This window comes from Neoarius graeffei, chromosome 14 (assembly GCF_027579695.1).
Source record: "Neoarius graeffei isolate fNeoGra1 chromosome 14, fNeoGra1.pri, whole genome shotgun sequence".
Classification (NCBI taxonomy): Eukaryota; Metazoa; Chordata; class Actinopteri; order Siluriformes; family Ariidae; genus Neoarius; species Neoarius graeffei.
The window spans coordinates 63,117,129-63,136,522 of record NC_083582.1 but is presented as its reverse complement, the minus strand read 5'-3'; the positions used below and the strand labels follow the sequence as shown (position 1 = coordinate 63,136,522).

At 44.4% G+C, this 19,394-nt stretch overlaps 1 protein-coding gene across 1 annotated transcript in view; it reads left to right on the top strand.

Moving 5' to 3' along the window:
• The first annotated feature begins 1,190 nt into the window (after positions 1 to 1,190).
• Positions 1,191 to 19,394, top strand: part of socs5a (suppressor of cytokine signaling 5a) — a 49,165-nt gene continuing 30,961 nt past the window's right edge. The window contains exon 1 of the mRNA XM_060940209.1: positions 1,191 to 1,466. The gene's annotated coding sequence lies outside the window, so the exon portion shown is untranslated. The remainder of the gene's footprint in view (positions 1,467 to 19,394) is intronic.

The following is a 19,394-nucleotide window of genomic DNA, read 5'->3' as shown; positions in this document are numbered from 1 at the left end:
CGGTTTCCCCCACAGTCCAAAGACATGCAGGTTAGGTTAACTGGTGACTCTAAATTGAGCGTAGGTGTGAATGCGAGTGTGAATGGTTGTCTGTGTCTATGTGTCAGCCCTGTGATGACCTGGCGACTTGTCCAGGGTGTACCCCACCTTTCGCCCGTAGTCAGTTGGGATAGGCTCCAGCTTGCCTGCGACCCTGTAGAAGGATTAAGTGGCTAGAGATAATGAGATGAGATGAGATGAGATAAAAAGTTGAATCACATTTTGAAAGTAAGACCCTTTTTTGTAAAAGTGTAGTCTGTGGGGTAAAACGCCCCCTTAATGGCGGGGTAAATGGCCCCCAGGGGGCATCGTTTCCTTTTATCATGATTACTGTATTTCATACATTTCTGAATAGCAGATACATAGTTTTTAATAACATCTCGCTTACCTGGTTGAGTAAAGCAAGTAATTTGAACTTAATATTAAAAATAATTGAAATAAAAAAAATTGAAATTAAAATGCAAAATATAATAAAATAATGCATCTATTAATTAATTCAGGGATATTTTCTTGTTTTTTCACATTATAGGCTTAAGTAAACACTTTTGCTATCCAAACAGCTTTTTTTGAGTGAGGGGGCCTATTGCTCCACCTCAGGGGGCCTTTTACCCCACTGGGGGGGTAAAAGGCCTCCTTGACACAATGTTTGTTTTTGTTAAAAAACAAAATTAAGTATTAACTTTAGGTGGCATTATTGTTCATGTCACTGTTGTCAAAAACTATGATTAAAACTAAACACATGGTTCATTTCAACTTGGAGAAAAACTGAATTTTCCTTAAGGGGGGCTATTTCCCCCACTCTATTTATTTATTTATTTATTTAAGTTGTGCCGGGGGGCTTCGGTGCTGTCAGCCATGTTTGACCTCGGTATTTGAAAAATCCTGGCTACGGCCCTGCTTGCTAGTATTTAAAAAGCTCTACGCTCCACATTGACGTCTAGTTCTTCACATAGACATACGTATATCCTGCAAATCCCGCCTCTTTGTTTCTGATTGGCTGTTTAAGCCAACCTCCGAGCTATTAACCAATCACAATGATTAATCTTAGCCCAAGGAGGTAGGGCTTGTCGAGAACTCTTCAGTCGGAAGCTGTGGGTCCTGAACGGCCTCTGATTGGACAGTTCGGCTGTCAATCCTAGTCTCCACGTCTCCTCTGTAATCCTCCTGTTACCATACAGGCCGTCAGGGAGTGAGGACGGCAGCAGGAAGAAGGGGTTTTAGATTAGTTTTGCCTTGGGGAAAAAAAAGGAGTCTTAGAAATGTTGTCTGCTTGTATCCTGTTCTTCATGAGACTGGAGGTGTTTGGGTTTTATCAGCTTCTTTGCTCCGAGACGGGAAAAATGTATCCGACTTTTCTTGGACACATTTTTGTTGTAAACAAAGAAAACCCGTGGAGAAAATAGAGAAATAGCACAACAGGACTGCAGGTGAGCTCGTCATCGCGTGTCATGTCGTTGTTCACTGGTTTTTATTTGTGCTTTTTGTGAGGAGCTTATTGTTTAAGGCCTCTTTTAAGTAGTTTTAGTTGTAGGCCCCTGAGCCGGTTCAACTCCAGCCGCTGTAGTGGGATTAAAGCTCAACACCACACGGTTTCAGGGTCTAATCTGTACAATTACAGTCCAGCACTGAGCTGGAGGTAAACACAGCCTTCTGTGTTACACAGGTTTGGTTTTAGGATGCCTTGAAAATAGCTAAAGTGCAGAACTGGACATTCTCATGATGGGTCATGGGATTTCTTTCTTTCTTTCCTTCATTCAATAGCATTTAAGACTTCCTAAAGACTCCTGTTCAACCCAACACAAGCAATTCAGCTTTGTTCTATTACATTACATTACATTACATTAGTGTGTCACAGATTGTAGATATGAAGTCCCTGTAAAGCACATACAGATACAGTACTATCCAGAAGTCCATTTACTTCTCATCTCATTATCTCTAGCCGCTTTATCCTGTTCTACAGGGTCGCAGGCAAGCTGGAGCCTATCCCAGCTGACTACGGGCGAAAGGCGGGGTACACCCTGGACAAGTCACCAGATTCACATTCACACCTACGGTCAATTTAGAGTCACCAGTTAACCTAACCTGCATGTCTTTGGACTGTGGGGGAAACCGGAGGAAACCCACGGGGAAAACATGCAAACTCCACACAGAAAGGCCCTCACCGGTCGCTGGGCTCGAACCTAGGACCTTCTTGCTGTGAGGTAACAGTTCTAACCACTACACCACCATGCCGCCCCTTGTGCAAACTTATTATTATTATTATTATTGGGTGGCACGGTGGTGTAGTGGTTAGCGCTGTCGCCTCACAGCAAGAAGGTCCAGGTCCGAGCCCCATGGCCGGCGAGGGCCTTTCTGTGTGGAGTTTGCATGTTCTCCCTGTGTCCGCGTGGGTTTCCTCTGGGTGCTCCGGTTTCCCCCACAGTCCAAAGACATGCAGGTTAGGTTAACTGGTGACTCTAAATTGACCGTAGGTGTGAATGGTTGTCTGTGTCTATGTGTCAGCCCTGTGATGACCTGGCGACTTGTCCAGGGTGTACCCCGCCTTTCGCCCGTAGTCAGCTGGGATAGGCTCCAGCTTGCCTGTGACCCTGTAGAAGGATAAAGCGGCTAGAGATAATGAGATGAGATTATTATTGTTATTATTGGTTATTTTGTCTTCTACATTATTGAATCAGTCCGAAAACATTGTAGTTTTCTAGCACAGAATTAAACATTACAGGGGAAAAAAAAAAGTCTGCATGTCAGTAAATAAAGCAATGTATTACGCAATACGCTTTTCAGACAAAAAAACATCACAAAGGCTGCTGGGTTTTACTGCAAAAATAAGAAGGTTCTAGAAGAACGATGATTTGGTTCCGCAAGGTGCTCAGACGGGGCGGCACGGTGGTGTAGTGGTTAGCGCTGTCGCCTCACAGCAAGAAGGTCCGGGTTCGAGCCCCGTGGCTGGCGAGGGCCTTTCTGTGCAGAGTTTGCATGTTCTCCCCGTGTCCGCGTGGGTTTCCTCCGGGTGCTCCGGTTTCCCCCACAGTCCAAAGACATGCAGGTTAGGTTAACTGGTGACTCTAAATTGACCGTAGGTGTGAATGTGAGTGTGAATGGTTGTCTGTGTCTATGTGTCAGCCCTGTGATGACCTGGCGACTTGTCCAGGGTGTACCCCGCCTTTCGCCCGTAGTCAGCTGGGATAGGCTCCAGCTTGCCTGCGACCCTGTAGAACAGGATAAAGCGGCTAGAGATAATGAGGTGCTCAGACGAGGGGTTTACATTGGAGTGTTTTTGGAAAATAGAAGTGATTTTTGAAAAAAATAAAACAGTTGTGAATGGTTGTTTTTTTTTTTCTTCTTGTGATAGTTTGTCCGGTTAAACATGCCGATGGAGTGCTGAGACCCGACAAGTATTTTTTTTTTTAATTCATTTTGTTCCTTTTTATGTCATGTGACTTAAATACACGGCGGCACGGTGGTGTAGTGGTTAGCACGGTCGCCTCACAGCAAGAAGGTTCCGGGTTCGAGCCCAGCGGCTGGTGAGGGCCTTTCTGTGTGGAGTTTGCATGTTCTCCCCGTGTCTGCGTGGGTTTCCTTCACAGTCCAAAGGCATGCGGTTAGGTTAACGTGGGGCGCCCTTGGGCTGAAGTGCCCTTGAGCAAGGTACCTGACCCCTGACTGCTCCCCAGGCGCTCTGGTGTGGCTGCCCACTGCTCTGAGTGTGTGTGTGTGTGTGTTCACTGCTTCAGATGGGTTAAATGCAGAGGATGAATTTCACTGTGCTTCAAGTGTGCATGTGACAAAGGTTTCTTACAAAAAAAAAAGTGTTTCCATTTCACTTTAGTGAAATCTTGGCAAGCCTTTGTCATACGTACACTCAAGCACAGACTTAAAGACCATTGACATTCCTCTCTGAATTTAACCCATCTGAAGGAGTGAACATACACGTGAGCAATGAGCGAGCAAGCATGTACATACGTGCATACATAAATAGCGCCCAGGGAGTAGTTGGGGGTTGGGTGCCTTGCTCAAGGGCACTTCAGCCCAACCTCAGGCCATGGCTAACCTAACTGCATGTCTTTGGACTGTGGGGGAAACCGGAGCACCTGGAGGAAACCCACACAGACACTGGGAGAACATGCAAACTCCAAACAGAAAGGTCCTCATCGGCCGCTGGGCTCAAACCCAGAACCTTCTTGCCGTGAGACGACAGTGCTAACCACTACACCACTGCGCCGCCCGTGAATTGTCTCATCAGATTGTCTGAAAAACATCCTCATATGAGCGTATAAACTTCTGTGAGATATGGGAGTTTTTTCAAAATCCACACATTTCCATTAATTGCAAATGTTAATGGAAACCCATCGAATAAAACTTACCTGATTTTCCTTCTAAAAACTGCACAAATTGTACCTAGGGCTAGCTAACTATTTATATTTTTAAAGCAAGGGTTGGTCACACCAAGTATCTGCTGTTTTTATTTCTGTTTACTGCCCTTTCTTAGCCTAGTAAACTAGACCCACCCGCCTAGCGGCCAAAAATATTTTTGCCTACGAGTGGGTCTAGCCTCGCACCATATCAACAAAACACCCCGGGCATCAAATCGTGCCCGCCAATCACAACGCAAGGTTTTTGTTTGGATTCTTTGGGCGGGCTTTTGCAGGAGTGACGACAAGGCTGCACGACGCTGGAGAAAGCACAACAGGAAAGATGGCTACGGCTAGTGAACAGCGCTAGTTTGGCTCCGCTTTGGAATCAGTTTTAGAAGAATTAGACTTGGAGTTTTCGTTGAAACATGAGCAGGAAGAGGCTCTCCGCTCATTCCTTTTCAAGAAGGACGTTTTCGCTGTTTTGCCGACCGGCTATGGCAAAAGTCTGATCTACCAGTTGGCTCCGCTGGTAGCCAAAAGGATGGGGCTAGTTTGTGCAGTACGAAGAATTAATAAACAGCTTTGAAACATTACTTTTTGATTGTTTCTTATTTTCCCGTTATTTTAAATTTAAGGGAAATTATTTCACCAAACACCACTAAATAAAAACTCTCAAACAGTTTAAGCAAACCCTTGAAAAACACTTGGAAAAAAATAAGAGTGTATGTTAAGTATGTGGTACAGACTCCAAACTTGTGGTCATTATCTCCAAACTTCTTAATATCTAGAACCTGTTAATTAATACGCATTTTGAAAAATTATTTATTTCAAGGCCTCTCCCACTGCGTTCTGTCGCTCTGACTACGTCACAGTCACTGTTGCGCTGATTGGTCAGAGCGTTGGCCTATACGCACAGAGACAGTTTGAAAGACAACGGGTTGTTCCTACCCACACCCTTCGGAAATGTCTACGACCGAGACCAGACTAAATATTCACATTTAGTCTGGCTTGCCAGGCTAGCCCTTTCTAGTATCTTGCTGTTAAATGTTTTTAATTATTTTTGAAGGCAACTTTTGACCAACAGCATTTCTCTGCGTGTGCCAAAGACTTTTGCACAATACTGTAAAAGTTAAAATTAGGTCTGCGAGACACAGCTTCCCCGAAAGATCCCGATGTCTACATAATGTGCACAAAGCGTCCATGTTTATTCCTTCTGCTCTGCTCTGCTCTCGTCCTCTGTGTTCGGTCTGTACGGCACACATCTGTACCAGAAAGCCTGAGTCTGCAATCACATCTGGTGTGCTTATAAATAAAAATCACACCATCAGGGTGATCTGTGAATTACAGTCATGGATAAATTGTATGTGGTGTGAACAAATAATAATAATAATAATAATAATAGGCGTAACAGTATACTGATTGACTTCATGTAATTGAAGAAAGCACCAGTCACACTTTTTCTGTAGGTTATAAAATACCGATATCTGTGATGGTATATGAGGGCCACTGTAGGTGTATTTTTATTTAAAAAAAAAAAACACGAGATTAAGTGGGGGTAATAATCCGAGGTTAGTGGTATATTTATAAGGGGGGGATCTCTGATGTTCTCAGAGATTAAAAAGTCATAAACTTTGCAAGAAAAAAGCCTCTGAAATTCCGAGAATAAGATGTAAAAACTTGAGACAAACGCTACGTTCACACTGCAAGGCTTAAAGCTCAATTCCGATTTTTTTGTGAAATCCGATTTTTTTGTGAGGTCGTTCACATTAACAAATATATGCGACTTGTTTGTGATCCTCAGTATGAACGAAAAGCGACCTAAAAGTGTTCCGCATGCACATTGCACGATACGACGACGTCACACGCAGTGAGCATGGCCAGTGTTTACGGAAGTAAAACCGCCCGGTTGCGGTATGACCCATCCAATCTAGCTTGAATAGCTGCATCCCCCCAAATGGAAATCAGCTCCCTAACCTCTGCGTCCTTCCATTGAGAAGATTCAGAACCTTCACAGCCCGAAGCGTCCCTCGCATTGATGTCATGCGCAGGGGCGCAGATACGTTTTTTGAACTGGGGGGGACAAAAAACTGGGGGGGACAAAGCTGCCAGCAAACCAACCCCAACCCCGATATGCCTGTCAAACTTGTTGTGGGTTACCATAGCAACCAAGCTCGAGCTCGCAACCTGTGCAGTCTGCGCAGCTCAACCAACCGAATATCAGTCTTTGTTTTATGTGAGTTGTTGCAACTATGTATACACTGCTGTGCACCTCAATAAACCGAATGGTAATAAGTCTTTTGATTTTTCCGTGAGGTTTGCCTTATGCGAAGAAAGACAGCATAGACGTTTTTTCCTCCCTATAAGTGGGGGGGACCGAGCGAGGTGAATTTAAATCTGGGTGGGACTCGTCCCACCCTCTATCTGCGCCCGTGATTATGCGCCATGTTGTTGTAACTTTTTTTGAGAGACCCGCCGCCTACTTCAGCGCAGAATAGTGACGTTTGTGGCTTGTTGATGACGTGTAAGTCGGATGAATGCGACCTGGCGGTTCAGACTGAAGTCGCATATGAAAAGAGCGGATAGGAATCGGAATTAGGACCACATATCCAAACGGCCTGGGTCGGATTTGATAAAATTGGATCTGTGTCGTTCATATTGTCAATAAAAGATCGGATACAGGTCACATATGGGCGAAAAGATCGGATTTGAGTCACTTCAGCCTGCAGTGTGAACTAAAAAAAAAAACCCTTCAAAATAGTGTGTTTTTTGTCAAGAAACCAGATCGTTTTACTTTGCAAGGTTGGATCAACATCATGCTACAGACACCATGGCTGAGCTGAGAGTTATAGGAAATGTCGTCTTTCCTCCTCCACACAATAAAAGAATAAAGCGCTAAGAGATTTTCAACTGCGTTTCCCAGAATGCATTGCAGCTGGGAAACCGGGAAGCACGGGGTTGTCGCTTATTGCAGTTCTGGGATGCAATGGGAGATTTGTTTCTGCGTCTGTTTTTGCCTTGACTGTTTTTAAATGCATAATTATTGTGCAAGAGCAATTTCCCATTACCTTCGGTGCGTGCGGATTCTTCTCATCTGCCCAAATCTCGTTCTGTGAAACGGTTGATCCAAGAGTACAGGAAATGTAGTCTTTCCTTCTTGATCATGCAGTATAAAAGAATAAAGTGCGAATAATAAAATTTCTCCTATGTTTCCCAGAATACACTGAAACCAGGGAAACGTGTGACTTTTTTTTTCTTCTTGTAAATTTGTGACTTCTTAATCTCGGAGAATATCAGAGTTATTTTCTTGTAAATGGATGACTTTACTCTTGGAAATTGAGTTATTTTTCCTTAGAAGAGTAATAGTACCCTTTTTAAAAATCCTGAAAGTCCCCTCATGAGGATCAGTAAAGGAATATCTTATCTTTAAACCTACAGTGGCTCTATAATGTCGTCATAGATAAGTGTTCGGAGTATTGGCAGATACTGATATACTTGCAGTAACCGAGTGGACTCTTCAGGTTTCTGTTGGTTAGTTATGTGAGACATGAGAGGTATGATGATGGTGTGCTTAAAATTTAAAGACAACCTGGTCCTGTGCTTGATCAAATCAGAAATATCAGTAATGGTGAGGACTGCATCAGTGACTTTTTATTTTATTTTGTTCCTTCTCCCCCAGACTGAGTGCAAGAACATGCTTTTGGTTTTTGCTTTATATCAATACTGATACTGAAATGAGTGACCCATTTAGTATGAAGTAATCAGGGCCATCATGGAACATTTTTATTTAGCTCGGTTTATGTTTATCTGGTTTACATAGTGGCCATGGAAAGTGCACACACATGTTCATGCACTTGGACTAACCTAGGCTTGTTAACTAGTTGGAGTGGTGTGTATGTGTAGGAGAGTAATGATGTATTCTTACCAACGTTGTAGTCGAGTCACTAAACCTTGAGTCCGAGTCCAGTCTCGAGTCCCCAGTGTTCAAGTCCAAGTCATTAAAGAAAATTTCGAGTCCACTATTGATCCGAGTCGAGTCCAACACTCGGACCGCACCATTTGACGGTGGCTGTTTGTTTCAGCGCCATTAACATTAGTTTGTTCCTGAACATGACGTATGAACAGGTGAATGTGCTTCTCTTTGTCAGGGGTTGTGAAGTATTCTGCCCGAGATGGTTGGGAGACGGATGTAAGTGCAGAAGGTGTGTTTATTAATACAAGCCAAGACAGGTAAACAATCCAGAACGGCAGGCAAAACCATAAAACAGGCGATAGGTCGAGCGAGGCACAAACAGGCTATTGTAGACTCGGCAGGATTATAGATGAGAAACAGGAAATAAGGCTCGGTAACATATCAGCAACGCAACTCAGTACTTTGCAAAGTGTGTTTTCACAGTTTTTATATCGGCGCACTGATTGTGCCTTAACCCTGTGCAGGTACGATTTGTTTACGGTGCGCGTGCGAGAGTCCGGCGCGTGCCCGAGAGTCTATCTGATGCACGTGCCAAGGCACGCAGGTGTGACACTCTTGCACGAAATTAGTACAAAAATTAATGTAGATATAAATATTTCAGGCCAAACTATTATGGCATGTTACCAAAAAATAAAGAAAAAAAATCCAAGTCATCGTCTTCAATTTACGAGTCCAAGTGCGAGTCATCAGTGCTCGTGTCCAAGTCGAGTCATAAGTCCTTAAAATTAGGCCACAAGTCGGACTCAAGTCCTACAAGCCTGATTCTTACTATCCGATGCCACCCAGAAGAGGATGGGTTCCTTTGAATCTGGTTCCTTTCAAGGTGGTGTAGTGGTTAGTGCTGTTGCCTCACAGCAAGAAGGTCCGGGTTCGAGCCCCGTGGCCAACGAGGGCCTTTCTGTGCGGAGTTTGCATGTTCTCCCCGTGTCCGCGTGGGTTTCCTCCGGGTGCTCCGGTTTCCCCCACAGTCCAAAGACATGCAGGTTAGGTTAATTGTTGACTCTAAATTGACCGTAGGTGTGAAGGTGAGTGTGAATGGTTGTCTGTGTCTAATGCCGCTTTTCCACTACAAACGCGGCTGAGCCGTGCCGTGCCGAGTCGAGCTGAGTCGAGCTGAGCGGGGCTGTTGGAGTTGCATTTCGACTACAACCGCGCTGAACCGTGCTGGCTGGAAGTGGGTGGACACATTGGGTGGAGTTAGCGAAAGCGGGTGGACGTCACGTGATGTCGTTAAGCAGCGCAAACAGTGACATCAGTGACAGTGGCGGAACAAGTCAGAGCCGGGCCGGGGGCGGGGCAAATGACCGGGCCCTTTATTAAAGCTTATCATAACATCATTTTAGGCTGCAAAATGTCCGCAACTGCGGTGTTTACCAATTTCAACACTACCGGGTGCAACTATGTTATTTAGTACATCAAGTCCTTCAAACGAACATGTAACTCAGAAACAGAAAACATTAGGATACTGTACATGGCTCATAATAAAACATCAATAGCCTATACTGCGCACATTATTTGAAGGGCATACGAATGAGCGCTCAGAGTGGTGACAGGAAGAGTCAGAAATAAAAGGAGGGCGGTGCAAACCTCACTGAATGCACTGTGTTTACCAATTTCAACACTACGGGGTGCAACTATGTTATTTTGTACATTAAGTCCTTCAAACGAACATGTAACTCAGAAACAAAAAAACATTAGGTGACATACTGTACATGGCTCATAATAAAACATCAATAGCCTACTGCGCGCATTATTTGAAGGGCATACGGCGAGCCTTGCGCTCCGCGAACTCGTCCACGATGCTCTGTATGTCACTGATTCAGTGATCTTTTAAGCGGTAGTCTCACGACCCGGATAGTAAACAATAAACATGGAGGACATGGAGTCGTTAGTGTTGCTGGTCTTGGTGCTGTGGCTTGTTGTCACCGACAACGCGGACAGATACTGGCAAGAGTGTATAGATGAGGCGAGGCGCATAAGGCTTCAGAAATTCTCGTAATTCTTCTCCTTCCGGGTTTGCGGTGTTTACAGATCCCAGCGCGCTCGCGGGGCGTGTGTGGGCATGTGAGGACACGCCTCCTCACCAATCAGTGCACAGGGGAGTGTCTGCTCACGCCCCCAACCTCAGTCGGCACGGTTTGGCTCGCTTCAGCCCCACTCCAAAACGGTGCGAGTTTTAGGGGCTAAGCAGGGCTGAAACGAGCTGAGTCGTGCCGGTTTTTGGTAGTCGAAACGCGAGCCGTGTCGGGCTGAAGTGAGCTGAAGCGAGCTGAAGTGAGCTGAAAAAGGGTAGTGGAAAAGGGCCATATGTGTCAGCCCTGTGATGATTTGGTGACTTGTCCAGGGTGTACCCCGCCTTTCGCCCATAGTCAGCTGGGATAGGCTCCAGCTTGCCTGCGACCCTTCACAGGATAAAGCGGCTAGAGATAATGGATGGATGAATTGAAAAGTGCCTCTCTACAGCTGTAAGTAAAGTTTGTTTTATTGTCTTCATTACATCAGAATCTCTCATTGTTAATAATCGATAGTGGCTCATTGTCGAGAACAGTCCACTGGGAAAGAGCTGTTATTTTCACACACTTAACAAAATGTCGGCAGATAAGTTTATCAGGCTAGCCAGTGTTACTTGCTGCTGTATGCTGCTATCGAGATGCTTGGAAGATGCTCGAATTCCTTCAGTTCACTGCCATTTTCTGGCATCTGTTCTTTTTAGCTCAGCAACGTACACTCGGTTTACGTCACATAGCATCATTTGGTATCGGAGCACTCTTACAAGTATGGGTTATTGAGTACACAATTGGGTGGAGGCCTGATACCAGAACTGATATTGACGCAGCTCTACGAATTGTCAAATTTGATCCATTATTTCAAGGCAGGGCGGAACGGTGGTGTAGTGGTTAGCGCTGTCGCCTCACAGCAAGAAGGTCCGGGTTCGAGCCCTGTGGCCGGCGAGGGCCTTTCTGTGCGGAGTTTGCATGTTCTCCCCGTGTTCGCGTGGGTTTCCTCCGGGTGCTCCGGTTTCCCCCACAGTCCAAAGACATGCAGGTTAGGTTAACTGGTGACTCTAAATTGACCGTAGGTGTGAATGTGAGTGTGAATGGTTGTCTGTGTCTATGTGCAGCCCTGTGATGACCTGGCGAATTGTCCAGGGTGTACCCCGCCTTTCGCCCGTACTCAGTTGGGATAGGCTCCAGCTTGCCTGCGACCCTGTAGAAGGATAAAGCGGCTAGAGATTTCAAGGCAGCATAATAGTCCCACTATCAATATTCTACGTCTCTCACTATCAGAGCAACACCCTCCTTAATTTAAACTTTTTTTTTTCTCATCCCTTTCTGCTCGTCCTTGGTGTCTAGTGTCAATAGGTCACTCCGCATGTGTACTTACAGGAGGAATGTGTTGGCACCCTGTTACGTGGTAGATAATTATACGACAGAGTGTAAAGAGAAAATCTGAAAGCGTGTCTGCTTCTCCGGTTGTAAAACTGCAACCTCATGAAGACCAAAAAAACCCCTGTGCTTGTATTCCCAGGTTCAAGGAAAAGATTTTCCTCATAAGACAGTTTATTAAGCGTTATCTGCAGTCTTCAGAATGAGTACGCTTTTTTTTTTTTACAATAAATTAATCAGTCAGTTTAAGACACTGTGTGTCCCAAATGACAAGTTCGCCGTAATGCATTCAAAAGGCAAAGGTTGAGTTCGATTTGGTTAAAGCTTCACAATGCCTCATTCTCTCGTCCAGGCATCTTCAAAAGGTTCCCTGGTTTACTTTGGCCAGGGTACATTTCTGTTCCCCATCTGCGTTTCAAAGTGCTTCCAGATCCCAAATGTTTAAATAGCAGCCGAGGAGGACATTTGGCATTTGTTTTTGTATGCAATATTACAAACCGGAATTCGAGTCGCATTCCTTCTCTGCATTCTTCAGCCCTGTTCGGAGTGCACTAGTTTATCAAGGTGACTTTGGTAATAAATATTTATGCGCTACCTCGGTGATTAAAAAAAAAAAAACCTTGCAATCAGACAGAAATAAAATGATCCCAGGAGGAGCGAGTTTCTACTGGAGTGTATTTTGTATGAACCCAGATGTTGGTGTCATATGATTATGTTCAATACACAACATGGCATCCAAGCGGTTGGAGAGGCACCGGAGTAGAGACGAGACGCTGGCTCTTATTTCACTTTCGGGTGAGCCAGCGTTCCAGCAACAATTTGAAAATACAATGAAATCGCAAAGCACGTGAGAAGCACCCATTTTGTTTAATGTCTTGGGGAGAGTCACTGATACACACCCCATGAAACTAAATATGGCAACGAACAGCAGACAATCATCTTTCTTTCCAATGCAAAGTGACGTCTGTGGAGAAAATCATGGACATGCGTATCCAGACAGGAGTTAAAGCAGATACGCAGACCCTTTATTTTAAAATAAATTTCTGAGTGGATAGTATCTCCATCCTTGACTCTTGTCTCATCTCATTATCTCTAGCCGCTTTATCCTGTTCTACAGGGTCGCAGGCAAGCTGGAGCCTATCCCAGCTGACTACGGGCGAAAGGCGGGGTACACCCTGGACAAGTCGCCAGGTCATCACAGGGCTGACACATAGACACAGACAACCATTCACATTCACACCTACGGTCAATTTAGAGTCACCAGTTAACCTAACCTGCATGTCTTTGGACTGTGGGGGAAACCGGAGCACCCGGAGGAAACCCACGCGGACACGGGGAGAACATGCAAACTCTGCACAGAAAGGCCCTCGCCGGCCATGGGGCTCGAACCCGGACCTTCTTGCTGTGAGGCGACAGCGCTAACCACTACACCACCGTGCCACCCCCTTGACTCTTTGTATGTAAAAAAAAAAAATTTATGGTGAAAGTAAGAAATCCCGTTACCGACTTGCTCAGCTAAGACTGATTTGACTTCATTGATTGTGGGTTGACTCTCATTAAAACAGGATGGGTGTTATAACTTATACAACATAAGCCAGTATCTCACTGGGCTGCGACAGCTTGCGACAAATTGCGAACGTTGTTCGCGAGAGAGTTTCAAAAGTGTCTTGAAACATTCGCTGGGCTTCTCAATTTCCTCGCATGAGTCGCTAATGCCCTTTTCCACCAAAGCAGTTCCAGGGCTGGTTCGGGGCCAGTGCTTAGTTTGGAACCGGGTTTTCTGTTTCCACTGACAAAGAACTGGCTCTGGGGCCAGAAAAACCGGTTCCAGGCTAGCACCAACTCTTTGCTGGGCCAGAGGAAAGAACCGCTTACGTCAGCGGGGGGGCGGAGTTGTTAAGACCAACAACAATAACAAGACCGTGAAAGATCGCCGTTTTTAAGCGATGAGAAGCAGCAGCTGTACAAACGCGAAGTCATCCATTATTATTATTGTTGTTGTTGCTGCTTCTTCCGTGTTGTTTTTGCTTCGATATTCGCGCCAAGGTTTATGCAAACGTAGCGACGTAACTGACGTATACAGCGACGTAATGACGTGTCTCCCCTTAGCACCGCGAGCTATGGAAAAGCAAACTGGTTCTCAGCTGGCTCGCAAGTTGAACGAGTTGTGAACCAGCACCAGCACTGGCTCCGAACCAGCCCAGGAACTGATTTGGTGGAAAAGGGGTAAAAGTGTCGCTCGTTCGTCACTGAAATTTTGAACATGTTCAAAAAATTCGTGCGACAATATTTCTCTCAAAATAGCCACAAATGTGTCGCTGGTGTCGCAAAGCCGTCACGAACCCTTCTCAAGTCAGTTCTCGTGAGACAGGAAGTGCGAGTGTATCTCACTGGGCTGCGACAGCCCATGACTAGTTGGAGACACAATTGAGAAAATATGCGAATATCAATTCAGTGCGATTCCAAGTGAAAATTGTCGCTAATTCGCATATTTTATCGCAATTGTTGTATCTCCAACTAGTTGCAGGCTGTCGCAGCCCAGTGAGATACTACCCATACATGTACATGCATGCATTTTTCACTGATAAAACGTAAAAGGCTAATTAAATAAATCAGATGAACTGAGACAATCACATTCTAAAGCAAATTAAATCATCTCATACCAGTAACTTAAACACACAATACAAGTTACATGTATTAATCTAAATGCAGGTAAACATGTTGTTTTTGTTGTTTTGTATCCAAATGAGAGTCGGAGCTTATCCATCTGTGTTCTCGCTTCTTGAAGGCCGATCTTGTGGCCGATCGTTTCGAAACAATCTGACTTTCAGTTGTTCATTCAGTTCTCCGTTCATTCGCTTCTTCCACGTAAGGGCGAGATGGCAGCAAGATCCAGTGAAGAAAATCAGACGGCTGGTCCACTCATTCTCCATTTTCTCCATATCGAGTACTCCGCCATTACTGCTCAACTCAGGCAATTACTAAAACCCGGGACGGGTCGGGATGTCACCGGTTTTAGGAACAACCGCGGGGAGGTCACTGCCCGAGCAATATGTCCCGTACCGTTCCGTCCCGGGTTTTACCAACAACCCTCGGCTCACGCTCCGGGAGGACTGGTGCAACTCAATTCACTTTCCTTTTAAAAAAATATATACTTTGCTTTTCTTGTAGTTTTATTTAATTGTTGGTCCTGCACCCTCTTTCAATACGGGCTTATAGCCAACACTCTTCAACAGATCAGAGGTTTCGTACAAGTCATCAGTAAAATGTGCAGAGGAGAGACCGCTTCGTAGGCGCCCAATGTGCCCGTGAACTTCTCATAAAATGCGTCCAAATCTTTGCAGTTTGAACATTCCTGGGCCATGAATGCAATGTAAATCCACCTTCTGTCATGTTGCTGCACCGGCCAGCAACACCTGTACATGGCATGGCGATAAATTAGCTCAAAATGGAGGATCGGAGTTGCAGTCAGCTCTGTGTTTTAGTATAGCGATGAGACCGATAGCCTTCCTGCGGTGACGTTACAGATGTCAAGGTCATTCACTCAGACCACTACCTATATAAATCACTTTTAATCGTAAAAATTACTATATTAGATTTATTCTTAATGCTTAAAACTATTCCTGTGCCATTGTTGAGGTTTCAAGGCATTTATAAACGAACGTGAGGCCATGGCTCTGCGTATATGCTTTAAATTATCAGGCAATCGCTAAGTTTGGTGAAAAATGGGAGGTAATTAGGCCTGTAAGTTTCTCAGAGAACGCCTGAGAAAAACCCTGACCTAGCCAATTCGGATGGTGGTAAAATTGCAGAGGAGGACCTGTGAAATAGGAACGTGCCCCAGGACCCCATGTCCATTTAATCCCAGCCAGATCGAGCTTCAGTTAGTATTCAAAAATGCATAACTAGTGCTGCACTTATTTCCCACTTATGACATAGTAATTATGAAGTCGTTCAACATTAAATTAGGTAGCTAGCTTCATTTATTTTGGTAACTTATTAACGGTTGTAATATCCCTTATCCGTAAAATGTGCATAATGTTACCAGCAGTCAGACGTGCAAGCAGTGGCAACTTCGGTGACTTTCCTCTTCCATGTTGAAAGGGTAAAGGGCAATGACAAGTCTGAGAATTATTTCCAAAGCTTAGAAGAAGAAGCCTTTATTTTTCACATGTACACTCGAGCCCAGTGAAATTCCTCCTCTGCTTTTAACCCATCTGAAGCAGTGAACACACACACACACACACCCAGAGTAGTGGGCAGCTATGCTGCAGCACCCAGGGAGCAGTTGGTGGTTAGATGCCTTGCTCAAGGGCACTTCAGCCATGATACAGAGGGAGGGGAAAGTGCTGTTCATTCACTCAACTCCTCTCACATTTTTCCTGCCGGTCCCGGGAATCAAACCAGTAACCCTTTGGACCCAAGGCTGCTTCTCTAACCTCTAAGCTCTCAGGTTGTCTTAACAATTAAAGTAGGGAAATGTGTAACAAAATAGAGCATGTGCTTATTGAAGCTGGACGGCCTTTCGATTTCATAAAATCGGTGAAATTTAATTCCCATTGAAATGTGTTCATTGTGATATATATGTTTATTTCTGTAATATCTTTAAAAACAAAACAAAACGGGCCATTCTGTGACTGGGAAGTTATTTAATTTGAGGGGTTTCCCAAGCAAATAATGTGCATGAAATCGCTCGCTTTGTGCAGTCAAGCAGACAGAGCAAGTCCGTGTGCGCATGCGCAGGTTTACCTTCGTTGTCGTCGTCTTCTTTTGGGTTTAATGGTAGCTGAGATCCAGTGTTGCATTACTGCCATCTACAGGTTTACCTTTGACCGTGCACTGACAGTTCCATCATTCTGTCGCTAAACGAACAGCTGATCACACCGAGGTGCTCGCTGACCGAAAATATTTATTAGTTTTGCCCCGTGTTTCCTTTCCTTCATATATAACATAACGTCTTTTCTTCTCGCTTTCCATGACTGTAGTCAGTCTTTCACTTTTCATTCGCACACTCACGTCCTCCATTTTTCTCTCCTGTTTCAAATTTGTATCCCACAATGCCTTGCATGAACAGGGAAAGCCCACCACGTGATGCATGACGTAGTATCTTGTATTGCGTCATGGTGAAGCAGGAAAAAATGGCAGAGAATTTAAGGCCACGTGGCCCTAAATTCATGAATTGTTCTATTTAAAAAAATTAGAAAATTGGAAGTCTGTGATTTCAGATTCAGTAGCTTTCGGTCCATTTAAACAAAAATACTTGTGTGTCGGGGAAAATTCTTTTTATGACCTAAACTTAAAATGTGAAAGGCAGTCTAGCTTTAAGTGTTTAGATCTATATATTCCTGTGGGCTTTTATTTAGGCTAGTATTTGTATGATTTCTGAAAGGTTTTGGGTAATTTAGGCAGCGTAAGGCTTTATCACTTGATGGCTTGGAGAAATTTTACCTCTAGTTTGGCCATATCACTGGAGTGTAAATACTTCTGCAGCCTCCATACTAATTACTTCCTGTGGGTTATCTCCTCCTCTAACCTTGAATCCATGATGAATATAACACGTCTGTACAGCCCGAAGTGTAACAATGACGTAACTTGACTCGTTTTTGTCCTCACTCCAGCCAAAAAACTGAACAAAACAAAATAGTAATGCCCATGTGTCCAACCACATCGGTAGATCTGGGTGGGTGGGACAGTTGAAGTTGGTCAGCTGTAACTACAACACAGATCAGGACAGCGGGGCAGTGAATAAACGGCTCACTTGTGTTCATTCTGGTAACTCATAAGTATACAGAGATACACATGCTTTTATCTACAGCGATTTACGAAAAGCATTAAAGGAGATACGCAGAACCATGGCCTCACTTTTTGTTTATAAACGCCCTGAGACCTCAAGAATGGCACAGGAATAGTTTTAAATATTTTTTTGGGGGGGGCTTTTTTCACCTTTATTGGATAGGACAGTGTAGAGACAGGACAGGAAATGAGTGTGAGAAAGAGACAGGGAGGGATCAGGAAATGACCTTGGGTCAGAATCGAACCCAGGTCCCCGGATTTATGGTATGGCGCCTTAGCCACCTGAGCCACGACGCCCCAGGAATAGTTTTAAGCGTTAACAATAAATCTAATATAGTAATTTTTATGATTAAAGTGATTCATATAGGTAGCGGTCTGAGTGAATGACCAGCAGGAAGGCTATCTGTCTCATTGCCATTTCCGCTATACTAAAACACAGAACTGGCTGCAACTCCGATCCTCCATTTTGAGCTAATTTATCGTCATGCCACGTAGATGTGTTGTTGGTGGGTGCAGCAACACGACAGAAGGTGGATTTACATTGCATTCATGGCCCAAGAATGTTCAAACTGCAAAGATTTGGATGCGTTCTGCGAGAAGTTCACGGGCACGTCGGGCACCTACGAAGTGGTCTCTCCTCTGCTCTGCACATTTTACTGAAGACTCGTACGAGACCTCTGATCTGTTGAGGAGCGTTGGCTATAAGCCCATATTGAAAGAGGGTGCAGTACCAACAATTAAAGAAAAATAAAACTACAAGAAAAGGGAAGTAAGTTCAGTTGCACCAGTTCTCCCGGAGTGTGAGCCGAGGGTTGTTGCTAAAACCTGGAACGGGACGTGACCTCGCTCGGGCAGTGACCTCCCTACAGTTGTTGCTAAAACCGGTGACGTCCCATCCTGGGTTTTAGTAATTGCCTGAGCCGAGCAGTAATGGCGGAGTACACAGTATGGAGAAAATGGAGAATGAGCGGACCAGCCGTTTGATTTCTCCGCTGGATATGCTTGCCTCAACAGCACTATCTCACCCTTACGTGGAAGAAGCGAATGAACGGAGAACTGAACGAACAACTGAAAGTCAGATTGTTTCGAAACAATCTGCCACAAGATCGGCCTTCAAGAAGCGAGAACACGGACGGGTAAGCTCCGACTCTCATTTGGATACAAAAACGACACTCGTTGTTTACCTGCATTTTGATTAATACTTGTAACTTGTATTGTGTGTTTAAGCTACCAGTATGAGATGATTGAATTTGCTTCAGAATGTGATTGTCTCAGTTCATCTGATTATTTAATTAGCCTTTGACGTTTTATCAGTGAAAACGCATGCATGTCGCATAAGTTATAACACCTATCCTGTTTTAATGAGAGTCAACCCACAGTCAATGGAGTCAAATCAGTCTTAGTTGAGTGAGTCAGTAACGGGATTTCTTACTTTCACCATAAATTTTTATTTATATGACTTTGGTTTATAGCTGTTAAAGGCCTTGGCCTTAAAACCGGCTACCGCTGTGACGTCACTCACTCAGGGCTGGCTGGCTCAGCGGGGCAGCTCGGATCCCAATTTTGTGGTCAATTTTAACTCTCAAAAAAATATATATACAGTATATATTATAATTTTTTATTCCCATTTATGCAGCATACAAGAGTCAAGGATGAAGATACTATCCACTCAGAAATGTACTTAAAAATAAAGGTTTTGCGTATCTCCTTTAAAGTCCCCCGAATGCACCTGCAAGGATTCATAACTTGGAAAACAAAAACCGATATACTATAAACCAGTTATATTATAGTAGATGTCCAATAAACCAAGAAATGATACCAAAAGCAGGTCGGTGTAAAGTAAATGCATATAAT